The sequence below is a fragment of the Arvicola amphibius genome, chromosome 2 (genome assembly GCF_903992535.2).
Source record: "Arvicola amphibius chromosome 2, mArvAmp1.2, whole genome shotgun sequence".
NCBI lineage: Eukaryota > Metazoa > Chordata > Mammalia > Rodentia > Cricetidae > Arvicola > Arvicola amphibius.
The window spans coordinates 138,964,658-138,978,237 of NC_052048.2; the positions used below are offsets into that span (position 1 = coordinate 138,964,658).

Genomic DNA, 13,580 nt, shown 5'->3' on the forward strand with positions numbered 1-13,580 from the left:
CAACAACAAAACCAGTGTACTCATCCCTCAGCACTGTCTCCACCCAAGCAGCAGACATGGCTGTTTGGGTTTTTTAATGTTTTGAATGGCTTGGGGATTAGCATGGGTATTTAGCAAAAAGTACAACTTCAAATTATACGCTGCTTCATGGTGCCAAAATTCCGTACGCCACCAACCCTATGACGTCCATGGAGCCCAGTACTAAGAATGGTGGTTGTTAGTCATTGGCTTTGCAAATGAGAAGATGAAATTGTAAACAGTGTGTGCTTAGGCAGGCTGCCTTTAAGAAGGAGGATGTTTTCAATGCGATCTTAATTCTTTTAGTGTAGCAATGTCTTTTAGTCAACAGTATGCACCTAAACCAACATTATAAATAGACTTGCCCTAAAAAGTGGGGCAATTTATTCATGGGCATCCTAGCAAAAGATGATGATGCCGGGCATGATGGTGCAGGCTTGCAGCCCCAGTACTTGGGGGGAGGGGGATGTTGAAACAGGAGAAGCAAAGTTCATGGGAGTTTTAAGGCCAGCCTGGGCTATGCAGTGAGACCCTATCCCAGATAAACAAAACAGGAACAAAAGCAAACATATGATGAGTGTATTCACAAGCAAGCATGTTCCCTAGTAACATGTTAGTCCTCAGTATGATGGGGAACTTCAGCCAATCACATTCCGTTTAGGGTGTGTCCCCCTGGGGCCACAGAAAAACAGATAAAACATCCAGGTGCTTGCCTCTGCCCTTTTGTTCCCTGCTCTCCTGGATCGCTGGAACCCTGGTTTTGTAAGTTCCCTTTCTTCTGTTTATTAAAGCTGAATATTTTATATTAAGTTAGTCTGGTTAATTCTAAATTCCGATCAACCACGCCCCTTCATCAGTACCTAAGGGTTTTATTCATATATAGTTTTTATATAAACATAAATACATACACACATGGGGGAGAGAGAGAGAGATCAAAGTTGCTTTACTTTAACTTTTAATATAATGCTTATCAGAAGATACAGGATAACTGCTCCCTGGCATCGATCACAAAACCCAGTGTTATGTACAATGTATGCCTCATCCATTGATGATACAGACACACAAAGTCTGCCACGGCCACACCCTCACTACTGCCATGATTAAGAGGAAACAACCCAGATCTCAAAAGCAGGTAGCTCCAGACCAAGTGTGAAGATGGCACATGGGCAGGGCGAGAGCTATGGTGTTTTGTCAAGCATCGTTAGGGAACCAGACCAAGTCTATTTTATTCAGCGAACAAACAGCTCGAGACCTTTACCTTCCTCCCCTAACAGATGAGCGACTTGCATCGTCAACCTCAATGTCTAGCCACATCCACACTTCTGTCAATCACGAAGTAGCCTAAAAGAAAGTTTACCTTAGAAACTAACCAAAACAGGCTTGCAACAGGTGCCTCATTGCAACGTTTAGAATAGATCCTGTGCCAGGAAGTTAGTATCCATTTATGTGTTTGTTAGTCAATCCAGGCACATGTAGCCCGAAGCTAGGGAGCTTACAATCACAGAAACCATTAAAGTGCAAAAAAAAACCCCAAAAAGGTGTGGGAATACATCACAGTGTTAAGACAGAGACATGAACAATGGCAATGGCAAAAAAAAAAAAAAAACCAGATGGGAGATCTACACCTATAGACCATACAGAGTAAGGCTTATATTTAAGCGACATGGCACTCACAAATCTAAGGTGGTTTCTTGTCCTGTTTACCCATTTAAACAATGAGCAAAAAAGTGCTCACCTTATCAATTCCTCAGTTTCTCCACCAATAAAATGGGTTTGAAACTATGTGTTCATAATTAGAGACTGAATTCTTCTAATGGCTTCAAGACATGTTTTAAAAACAAGTGATCCAATAGACATGAATTTTGATATAGATAGCCCTACAGGAGGTAAGGAGAGGGGTTCGGGTGAAGTGACCCGGGAAGTTGTAAAGGCAGAGGTTCTCATCAGTATCAAATCACAAGGGATGGACATTGAGGTCTCTCCTCCTTCCCACAGGCAACGCTGCTTGTGGACTCCACAAGACGGATATGGGAAGAGCTTGGGAATCCTTATGTTGATCCGTTGCATCCTATAGTGGATTCGTGTACTGAAATCATATGAATCCCCACAGGTATGAAAAAATACACACGGTATATATTAGCAGACATTCTAGTGTTCCTTGAGAAATACTGGGTCTTAAAATGTTTTTAAGGGTGACAAATAGAATGATTGCTTTCAGTTCAGGGGTTGACAGCTGATGTCTTGCCCTAAGTGACTTTGGCCTAGGCAGTGACACAAAGCTTATGTTTGAAGAGAAGAAACTCTAAGGGATCCAGATGTCTCCAGTGAAGTAAGATTTTCCCTCCCCAAATAGTTACAGGCAAGTAGTACCAGGAGCAGGAAAGTAAGCTGGCAAAATAAGCAAACTGTGGGGTTCTTGACCTTTTCCCAAATGGAGGCTTTCTGTGAGTGGCATGTAAACACATCTTAAAGCTAAGACACCGGGAAGCACATTTTTCTAGACAGCCATGTTCAGGGCTTATATATAACAGAGCTCACGTCCATCCCTTAGAATCATCGCTAAATAAGTCACTCTGTAAAGTTTCACTTTCATTCACTGTGTTTCCAATTCAATTTTTTGCATTTACTTGTTCATTTATTTTTGTTGTATTTTGTTGTGTTGTGCTGTGCACATGCTATAGCATGCGTGTGGGGGGTTCAGCCTGCAAAATCGGTTCTTTCCTTCTGTTACACATACTCTGGGGACCAGAATTAGGTGGTCAGGACTGGTGGCAGGCTTCTTGATGGACCGAGCCATCTTCCCTAATTATGTTTCCTAAACGTATTTTGTAAAGGGCAGCATTACTGTACCCACCGCTTGCTGCACCCAAACTCCGAATGAAGACTTCCTTGCAATCTCGCCCCTTAAGAAAAATCATGGAATCGTAGAGAAAATACCTTAATGATCAGTTAGAACGCAGGCTCTCTAGTGTTTCTGCACATTGAGGGTCTTTCTAAGCACACAGGACCCCAGCCCCACCTCAAGTCCATCAAGTAGGAATAGGCTGAGGGAAGCCTGGGGATTACGTTTTCTAAGTGTCACAGGTGGTTCCCTTGGGGTGGCATGATTAAGAGCCAGGTACAGACTTGCATTGTCTGACATAGTAGTCACTGGCCACGTGTGGCTATTGATCACTTGACATGTGGCTATCCAAAATTGATATAGGAAAATACATCCCAGATTTCAAGGACTTCATTACCAAAAAAGCAAAAGAATGTAAACTATCGCATTGATGTTTTTGGTTATATGTTGAAATCTGCAATGAGAATAATTGGGATATCCTGGGCCAAACAGCTATTAAAATGAACTCCTGTTTCTTTTTAGTGTGGCTCCTGTATACGACAAATGATGTCAGTTGCCTCTTCTCTTGCAATGCCCTCCTTTATCTTGTGCTCTTTTAGCATAAATGAGGAAATTGGCCAGATTAGGTAGCCCAAACCTGAATCTCAGAATGTGGGAAACTGAGGCATGAGGATCTGGAGTTGGAGCTCACCCTGAGCTTCACAATGAGCCCCTGTCTCAAAACAGAAATAAACAAAGACAGCACAATCCAATAAGATGTGTAAAACCTGGCGGGGAGGTCTTTCTAGCCTCGCTTTGCCTGGTGCTATAGAGAGCACTTCTCTGTGGAGCCAGAAATGGTGGAGAGAACCAGAGACTGTCGATTGGTTTTCTCTATCTTGTCTCCCTAATTGTCTCTTCAAAGGCCAGATATGAAAGCTGAGTTATCTGCGGAGAAAGAGCCCTAACTCTGGCGTGCATGCATTTGTGCCTTGTATTCCTGAGTGCGAAGCAGTCTGAAAGGATGATTATGAAAGAGAAATCTAGCAAAACATTAACACGAAGTCAATGCAAAGAATGGAGGGAGAGAGCTGTTGCCACGTTTCAGCAGAGAAATGACCCTGGACCTGGGGATATAACTCGGTAGCAAAAGGTGTGTGCTTACCATTCATGGGGCCCTGGAAGAAAGAAAAACCAGACTAGACCAGACCAGACCAGACAGACCAGACCTACTGACACTGGAGGTTGTCAGCATCCTGAGAGCTGCTTCCGACTGAGAACTACAGTACAGCTCCTCTCCTTTCCACTCTGAGGAGCCACAGGGCTGTCCTCGCAGCAAGGCAAAGCGGGTTCTTCCAAACTTCACCATGTCACACCTCAGTGCCCTGCTAGAAATGAACTTTTTCCCCGGTGCCTTCTACTCTCCGGGTTGCAAAAGTTGAAACCCAAGCTTTAGAAGCCAGATTACTCAAAGAGAAAAATCCACTGTTAATAAAGTAACATGGTCCTACCAAACTGACCAAATGGAAATGAGACGTCTGTCTTCTAATAGTCAGCTGATTTAAAGAAAAACAAAGATTTTTGTTGCTATTATTGTTGCCTGTTTTCCCCCTTGGGAAGCCGGCAGAGAGAGAGAGAGAGTGGCATAAAATTAGCCAAAATGTGCTACATTTGAGAAATCATGCCTGCAACACAGGGGCTCCTCACTGTAATAAAAGAATGAAGGAGGGCTGGATTCTGATGTGGACTGCAAAGGGCTGGGAAGGAAAGCTGTGGGTCAAGCCAACTGGCGCGCACAGGGCAAGCATTCAAGGTTTCTGTTTAGATGCTCTTGTTCTCCAATCCAGTGCGGGCAGAGCCTAAATCAGAAAGAAAATGCCCAGGGCTCTGGAGCCCTCTGTGCTGCTAAATTATTCCTGTTAGTTCTAAGTTGTCAAATTTTGCCAATGAAACCCAGAGAGCACACTTCAAGACAACTCACTCATTTTGCACAGAATAGCATTTCCCTCCAAACTCACTCCTACACTGACGTGGAAAACATAATATACTGCAGATGCGTGCCCCGCAAAACTAAATGGCCAGAGTGAGCCGAGCACTTGATCTCTTCAGGAGAATGGTAATTAATATAAACTTTAAGACTTTTCTCGGCCCCTGTCCTTAAAGGTGATGAAGACAATTAAAGAGAGTCGTTGCTTCACTCTGAGATGGCCGTTTCAACCATTTTTGTCCTACCCAGTTTGTATTCTCAGATGCAGTCTCAATAGTATAGCTTTGTAAGGCTTAATATCATCATGAAGAAGATTTTAAGGAAAAATTTTTTTAAATGTCAGTATTAGGAAATTGAGCATTTCATACAAATACACATGCAAATATAGACTAGAAACTACAGTTCGGTCAAGGCAGTCAAACCAGTTTTAAAAACATATCTTTGAAAGGCTGTCGACGAAAAGGCTTGAAAAGAGGGAAGTTTCCAAAGCCTTGGCTTTTGCTGTATGTGTCCCTGACAGGGGCATTTAGGTAGCCTGCCTGACAGCAACAGATTTCTGAGCTGAAGACAGAGGCCAGGCATTCAGACCTGGTTCCCAACCTCTGGCATGGACCTTGGATAAGCTAACAGCTACAACCAGGCTTCAGGGTCTCTTCTGCTCACTGGAGAGGGTGACCAGGAGGCTCTTTCCTGGCTCCAGCATCTGTATTCAGCTGCGGGTTTCTACCCGCCATCAAAGTCTCTAGGCTGAGTTAAAAGAACCTTTTACTCCCTCCAGGATCGGGTCAAGTCAAATACCAGCATGGTAGCTTTCCATACTTGTTAATTTGGGGTAGGGGCAGAGACTAGAAATGTGAACCTTAAGAAAATAGAAGAAATCAATTTAAATATTCAGTTTCCAATCAGTGCATTTATTCCTGACTAATTTTCAGATTAAAAGGTAGAGGAGACCATAGATTGAACCTGTAGGAAAAGTAAACTGGTATCTCGTGTCCCATCGCAGGCGTTTGGCAATTTCCCCTGAACTCTGAGAATTCTTTGAAAGTCCCAGAAACTTTTCTCAGAAATTTTCCTGGTGATTTTGGAAGAGTGTTATCACTACCTGGGAAACCCTACGAAGCCTTCTATCTTCCTGAAAGCTCTCTTACATTGAATTTCTCCTTTGTAATTCCGAACTACTGAACTAATTGGTATTTAAAAAACCACTAATTGTTCATTTTTCCTTATTACTAAATCTAATAATTCTGCAGTAAAAACATTACATGCTGTCATCTTTAAAGTAGCAGGCTTCCTGCAGAAAGCACGGTGACAAAACAGTCCATTCAGTGCACACACGGCAGCAGGAAGAGGTCCTTTGTGAGGCTTGATCTCCCAGACTTAAATATTCAAAGCTACTGCTCTCTGTTCATCTCCTATCTCAATGGTATCATCTTTCTTAAACAGAATTTGGAAATAGTCCTCAATGTAAAGGTTTAAGCACTAATTTCTAAAACCCTTAGTTGATTCCCATAACACAGCGGCAGTCAAACTGGACAAGATAATAAATTGACTGAGATCATTGTCCAGCTTCATCCAAGAAAGCAGCGTCTAAAAAAAAAAGGATCTTAAATTGCCTTAGAAATCCAATTTGCAGGCAGCAAAAGCAGCATCTAGATGGGAAACACCAGCCTTGATCACATTAATTTTGTGACTAACAGCACTGCTTTGAAAGGGAAAAGAAAAGAAGACTAAAACCACTCAAATCCCAAGTCCAATCTAACAGTGCAACCAGGAGAAAGCCAACTGCATGGGTGAACTCACATCTGGAGGGTGCAGGGACCATCAGACTCCAACAAAATCATTTCTAACTCAAGACAAACACTCAATGATTTATCCTTTGTAAAAAGTAAATCACCATAGGAAGTGGGGAACTGGGGCTATAACATCAATGTAGATCTCAGTGCAAAACCTCTGAAGCGTTTGGGGCACGCAGGTGTGAGAAACAGGCAAAGCGTTACAATAAGAATATTCTACCACTGAAAAGCTGTACAGGAGACTCCTCTGACAGCCTACCACTCACTTCCCCGCCTACTCAAGAGCTGAAACATCAAAGCAAGATAGAAATAAAAGCATAGATTCCATTTCTTTCCCCTAGGATCAATCTAATAAGCTGACTGGTCAGTATAAAAAGGCAGTAAGTTCACAAATGACTTCTGACTGACAGGTAATTCAGCTGTTTCCATTAAAAAAAGTCTGACTTGGAGAGATTATCAGCTGAATAAATGTATTTACTGAGCCAAGTTGGCAATAAAAGTTGATACAAACATAAGGAATTATTGATATAAAAATGATGTTAGCGACCAAAAAGGAGAAAGTGTGTGAGAAGGCAGTGAGTTAGCCTAGAGCAACAGAACTAAAGGAGAACTAATATTTAATGAACAGCACCCTTCTGTGGGGGAGCCTGTATCTAAGTTTGAATGTGGAAGCAAATATTTTGCTTTGTCTTTCATCTTTAGGTTTCTTTAAAAAGAATGCTGTCTTGCTAAAACTCAAGCACTTATTAAAGTGACTAATGAAAACTTTCTGGAGAGGATCTTTTTTTACCTGACACCTTGCTTGCTGTTCTTTATAGCTGCCCGACAGCAGTTCATGGGCTCACGAACATATTTGATTCCAGAAATAAAGGTCACACACACACACACACACACACACGCACACGCACACGCACACGCACACGCACACACACACACACACACAAACACACACGCAGAGCTATACAAAATCCTACCAATCCCAACAAACTAACAAAAAACACATACAAATGCAAAATAAAAATCCACTACCAACTCCTATCTGGGAAAATATAAGGCTGATCGCGACTGATGGGAAATGCTTTCTCTGCTCTGCAAACATGAGCGTGCTCTTACCATGGCTGGTAGAGTAAAACCGCGACGTGTTGCCTTCTGCAGTCACCAGATCAAAAATTTCCCTTCTTTCTTGAACCTTCTTTTAGCCAGCAAGATCAGAAAGGAAACACATCTTTGAGTGCTTGCCTCAGTACTTCAGACCAGAAGATTGCGGGCTAGCTCTTTGCTTAAAAGAGAGCAGACCTGATACTCCAATCACTCGCCAGCTCAGAGGCCGCTCATGCACGCTGGTGCCTTCTTTCCTCCTCCTCCTTTACATTTCTTTTAGGAATGAGACTAATTTTTCCAGTAGCCTTCAACTCCCCAGATTTAACTGACATGGAAAATGTGACTGAGTGAACTTGTAGCCCTGTCTAGCCTCCAAGCCTACACAGAGTGAACTTGGTTGTGTTGAAGAACACCTCACGAGCAGCTACATGCTCAGTTTCTGCTCGCTGTGCTCTGCAGCACAGAACACCAAATAACAGTGCGCCATCTAGTTAGCAAAGTGCAATCTCCATCCACAAAGGGGGGGACACCTTCCAACCCTGGGAGCCAAGCTTGTCAGGGTTCAGCAACTCTAAAGGTCCAATTGTTTATTTAAATAAAAAATATCGCTACTGGGATAATCCACATCTAGTGGATATGGGAAAATTTAGGTTATAATGGCACTACAAACTTTTACATCTAACTTTGATTTACAAGATAAAAGCAAGTTTTAAATTAAAGGGGCTTTCTGTTAAGAGAGCTTATTATTCTGAAGACGGGAATGATTTTCTTCGAAAGTTGTCCCTGGGTGCACGCCTATTATCTTTGCTTTTCCCCTTCCACTAATGAGCATTTATCTAAAGAGCCTGTTAATCCTCTGATGTGTGCTTCTGGTCAGAGGTAACAGTTTGAATAAAACCACTAATCACCGATCACTAAATCACTGATCATTAATCACACTCTCCAGGGCCCATGACCCGGCCATTTTCCCCTTAGGTCTCTGCATCACAAACAAGAAGTTTAACATTTTCAATGCCCCTGCATTGCATAGGGAGTTATACTATTTCATCTCTAGATGGGAATAAATAATAAATACTGCCACGAACTTGAGGAAGGGGGTGTCAATCAGCCTCCAGTCAGGAGTTCACAAAGCCTGCTCCACAGCGAGAGCGCGTTGGAGAAAGTAGATCTAATTATAACAAAACACGTGTTCTTCAAGTAATGCCACCTATTCAGAATATAAAATTTCCTTTATTTAGTTTCTCCCATCTCTAAATCAAAGAGGGCTCGAGGGCTCCAGTCCCCCGTCCCTTTCCAGCCGAAAGCTTGTGCCTGAGTTTGCTTATACTCGATTCCCACTATCCTTCTTCACTCTTCCCAAAAGTTTTCACTCTCTGTCCCCTGAACAAGTCGCACACAGTGGTGTTGTCATGGCTGGTGTAGATTTAAAGGGCAAGTGGGGAAGTTTCTAACCCAGTTCTGCAAATTGGGCATTTAACTTCCCCTGTAAACATAGAAACTCATGGCTGAGCACAAGAAAGTAGCACATGCAGCAATGTATTGTATAGTACCTTCAGCTCCCAGACACATCTCCTCACTTTGGAAATTAAAACGTCTAATCTAGATCCTTTCCGCTAAATCTCATTTTGTCAGCTCCTTCATCTTTCCCCTAGGGCTGTGCCGTTCACCGGACTCTGGGCTCTTAGCTGTGGGTGTGTTGCTGTCCTAAGTCACCACAGGGACACAGTATTAGCATATAAGTCATCTAAACCTTTCCACGGGTTTTTCTGTCTAGGCTGAGCATTCTCGCCCGGGAAAAGGGACCTGGCTAGTGCCTTTCTTAAATAATAAATAGAAAAGGGCAGATTGCGCGCTCATCAGGTACTGCGTTCAAACACCAGAAGCTCTTCAGCTCACTCCAGGGACAGCATTCCCCCTGAGGGAAACTGTAAAAGGCGGGGGCAGGCCTAGTGATAACGAGGTGGGCGGGGGAGAGATGGAGAAGGAGGGGTCGGGGAAGAGCAGGCAATAACGGTGTCCAGGGAACCCTCAGTTGCTCAGGGCTGGGGGTTGGGGGCGAAAGCAGAGTTGCTTTGTCAGCATTCTGAGCCCCTGGACCCTTGAGTATCTGAAGCCCTTAATCAAACACTTACTGGCCAGTAGATGACGTAATGGACCTGTAGCTAGCCTTTATTCTTTGACACATGTCAGGGAGAGGGAAAAATAAAAAACCAAACAAGCTTTGCAGACTCTGACAAGGAAATGTACAAGCAGCTCACTCCAGTTCCCGGCCTTGAACCAGCACCGAGTGGGGGCGGCACTCTTTCAGGGAAAGTTGGAGCTTTTTCTACTAGACACCGCCTGAAAATAAATCTATGACCCCCTCCCCACAAAAGCGGAATATAGGGGATATAGTACCCCCCCCCGAAGTGGCGGAGTGGGAGGGAGGGGACTCTCTTGGCTCTTTCTTGTCTCGACCCTCTAAGAACTTTGTGAAAAGTTGAAGCGGTTCGGTGGAGAATTTGGCTCAAAGGCAGGCTCCATCGCAGGGTGCTGAGAACCGCCTGCGCGCAGCGCGGCTCGGGCCCCAGCTGTCATTTGGGGTGGCAGCCCGGAAGAGGTAACAGTGCCAGCTCGAAGGGGACGGAGGCGGGAGGCGGCTGCAGGCGTGAAGGCAAGGGGCCGGGAGCACTCTCGAACTGGAGCGCCTGGAGCGAAAGTCAAGTGCCCTTCAAGGGCAACCGCCCCTCCCCGGGCGCGCGCCCACCAGCTGCAGCCGGCAGTTGGTCTTTAGAGGTGGCGGCGGCCGCTAGGCACCCCGGGGAGAGCGAGCCCCCTGCGCACTCGCCTGGCCGCCCCTAGGTGACCCGGCGTCTTTGCCGCACCGGTTGGAAGTTGGCAAACTTTCTCCGGGGTTCCGCTGCATCACTGAGAAACTGGGGACGCGGGGGAAGCTCCTGGTTCGTAGTCTCTGTTGCTGCTGCTGCCGCTGCCGCCGCCGCCGCCGCCGCCGCTTGACCACACTTCTGGAGGATTCCGCACCTTGCCAGGGCTCTGGAGGCAAACATACACCCCCGATTCATAACTGTTCCCCGTGTCAGGGAAACTCACGCGCGCTCCCATACACGCACGCACACGGGGTCGGACACGGCGCTGGCTCCACTCAGCATCCCTCCAGTCGCACGGCGAAGCAACCACCGAGACGCGCTCCGGGACAGACACGGCGTGGGGTCTCTGGGTGGTTACAGGACACAGCACAACTCCACAGTCCACCAGCAATTGGGGCCGGACTTCCCTCTGATCCGCCAAAGTGTTTACAAACACAAATCAAGGGGGGGAAATGCATCGCATCCTCCCTACTCCTTGCCCTGTGACCTGCCCATTGGACCAAGTAACCTCGCGGCTGCAGTGGAGAACCAACCCCTGCAAACAAGGACGCTCCCAAGTCGGCTCGCGCGGCAAGTGCAGCAAAAGTGGCTAAATGCAAAAGCCCCAGAAGTGGCCGCGCCGTATTTTTAGGAACTTACCAAACAAGTGTGGAGAAGGCAAGAGCCGAGCCCGGGTGAAGGGACCACGTTGGACTGAGCAAAGATTACAATACATTCTATTTAGAGTGCATTACATCACCCCCCCGGTGACGTCACGTGGGATTCCTGAACTTCTAAATCATTGCGGTCCGCTGGGGAAGGAGGGAAAGATGGGCGGGGCCCGCACGCCGAGGGGGCGGCCCCCGCCCCGCCCAATCCCCGCCCCTCGAGCGGACCTGGGTGCACGCGGCGGCGGCGGCGCCCGCGACCGCGCAAGCAACAGCTTGCACAGCCCAGCGCCGAGTAACACGGCTCCCCGACATTAGTGGTGTGAGTCAGCTTGGAAACAATCCTGATGGTTTCAGACAGGACCACGCAGGAGACACGGACAAGAGCTCTCCAGCAGGGAGAGCCTGCACAGGCGGAACGAGTAAGGGTTGGGGTGTGAGCAAGAGAGGTGACAGTCAGATGCTAAAGGAGATGGAGGAAAGACTTTTGCACTTATAAATGCAGGACTCTCCGCCATCAGAAGATACCCAGCTCCTTTGCCTGCGACAACTGTGACCTCATTGCAGTGTTCTCGGTATGCTGGCTTCTCAGCATTATACACTTCGCCGCCCCTCTCCACATCTCTTTCAAGGGCATAACTTCTTTCTTGGGCGCACTCACTAGAGCTACACACAGCCCCCAGTCTTCCCTAGACCCTCATGGTGCGAGCGAGTAGCTGTGAGAGAGTCGCTACTGAAGGCTAGAGGTGAATCTCAGCCAACAAGAGCCAAGTGATGAGCCGGATTTAGACTCAGCGTCAGCGCCGGAAGGGCCCTGGCCATTACTTCCAGAGCCTCTGTTACTGGCCCAAGATCACCCGCTGGGAAGCAGCCGAGTCAGGGCTAGAATACAGAATCTAGGGCCAGGTCTACAGCAGGAAAGGAAGACTGCAATTTTCAGCGTGGGCCACTTGCCACCACTATCACCTTCCTCATCCCAGCCAAGGGCTAGTTTTCCTTTGGGAAGCTCTCCCCTCGGGAGCATTGAAAGCCTGCTCCTGATGACCACTGTCATCCTGCAACAGCTCACACTTTGCTAAGCACTGAAGCCACGCCATGGACATGTCCTTCTTCCTCATCAGACCTTGGCACAATAAGAGCCTTGGCAGTGTTGCCATTAGCCCCATTTCCTGGCTGACTATGGCAGACTCCAGAAGGCTAGGAGCTCACCTGGTGAGACACCCTCCAGTTCACGGCCAACCCCAGATCCCACCTGAACTCTTTGGTAGAACCAGGGATGCTCTTTCTCTTCTGGTGGGTGACTGGTGGTTAGAACTTGGATGAGAACTTCCTGGCTGGGAGCTGGATCTTTGCTTAGGAACAGCTTAGCCCCCATTAACAAACAATAATAGTTCCTGACATTTATGTAACATCTGACATTTATATAGTACCCTCTCATCCCCATTTCTCACAGCCGTGACTGCGCAGTCTGCCAGAGGATCATGACCAGACTAGCTAGGAATTATAATGCGTTGCCTGCATTGTCACACTTCTGAGCTGGTTTTGACATACTAAGTGCAAGAGCTTTCTATTTCCTTTCTGGTTCGATGTGTTTAAGCGACCCTCTCCTCTTCCGGGTTCCCGGAGAACACAGGGGCTGACGGCTGTCTTTTCCTTGCAGCCTTCCTAAAAACTCCGCAGTGAATTTCCCCCCTTGTTCTTGTCTCCATGGAGCACTGAAGGACCTGGGAAGGAAGACTCCAGTCCTAACCTGAATCTGAACCAATAAAACGCCGACTGTGACAGCTCAATTATCTGGGCTTACGGAAGGAAGCAACAGCCCACTCAGCAACGACTTCTGTGCCCACATTCCATCTCACTTACCAGTATAGCCTTGCTCACCTACAGCAGGGGCCAACCTCTTGCTTCCTCAGATCCCTGGAGGAACAGAGTCAACATCCCAGAGTTCAAGCTGAGAGCTGGTGTTTCTCCTGGAAGAATGAAGAATTACATAAACGAAGACGGGATGATCGCCCAAAGCTTCACAAACCTGCAAGGAGTTAACCGATTTGGTTCACAGTCTTCATGAAGAGAAGCGTGAATAAATGGGTTTTCGTGAAAGCCCTATCCAGGTTTCTTAATGTGACAGTGGTAATATTTACAGTAGCTCAAGGATTATATCGCTTGCATTAACAAATGTGTCTGGCCTCGGGCGAGTACTCTGAAAGCCCCACGCTTTTTCTAGAAATGAAAGTAATGGGCTAAGGCTGTCAGCAGGCATTCACTGATGCTAGTAAACTTAGCCAGTAACTGGAAAAGAGTTTCCCCGATCATTCCCCAGCCCACACTGCCTTCCATGTGTGCCAT

General features: G+C 46.4%; 1 protein-coding gene across 1 annotated transcript in view; it reads right to left on the reverse strand.

Moving 5' to 3' along the window:
• Positions 1-10,574, reverse strand: part of Creb5 (cAMP responsive element binding protein 5) — a 396,935-nt gene extending 386,361 nt beyond the window's left edge. The window contains exon 1 of the mRNA XM_038320106.1: positions 10,467-10,574. The gene's annotated coding sequence lies outside the window, so the exon portion shown is untranslated. The remainder of the gene's footprint in view (positions 1-10,466) is intronic.
• Between the last annotated feature and the right edge of the window lie 3,006 nt (positions 10,575-13,580).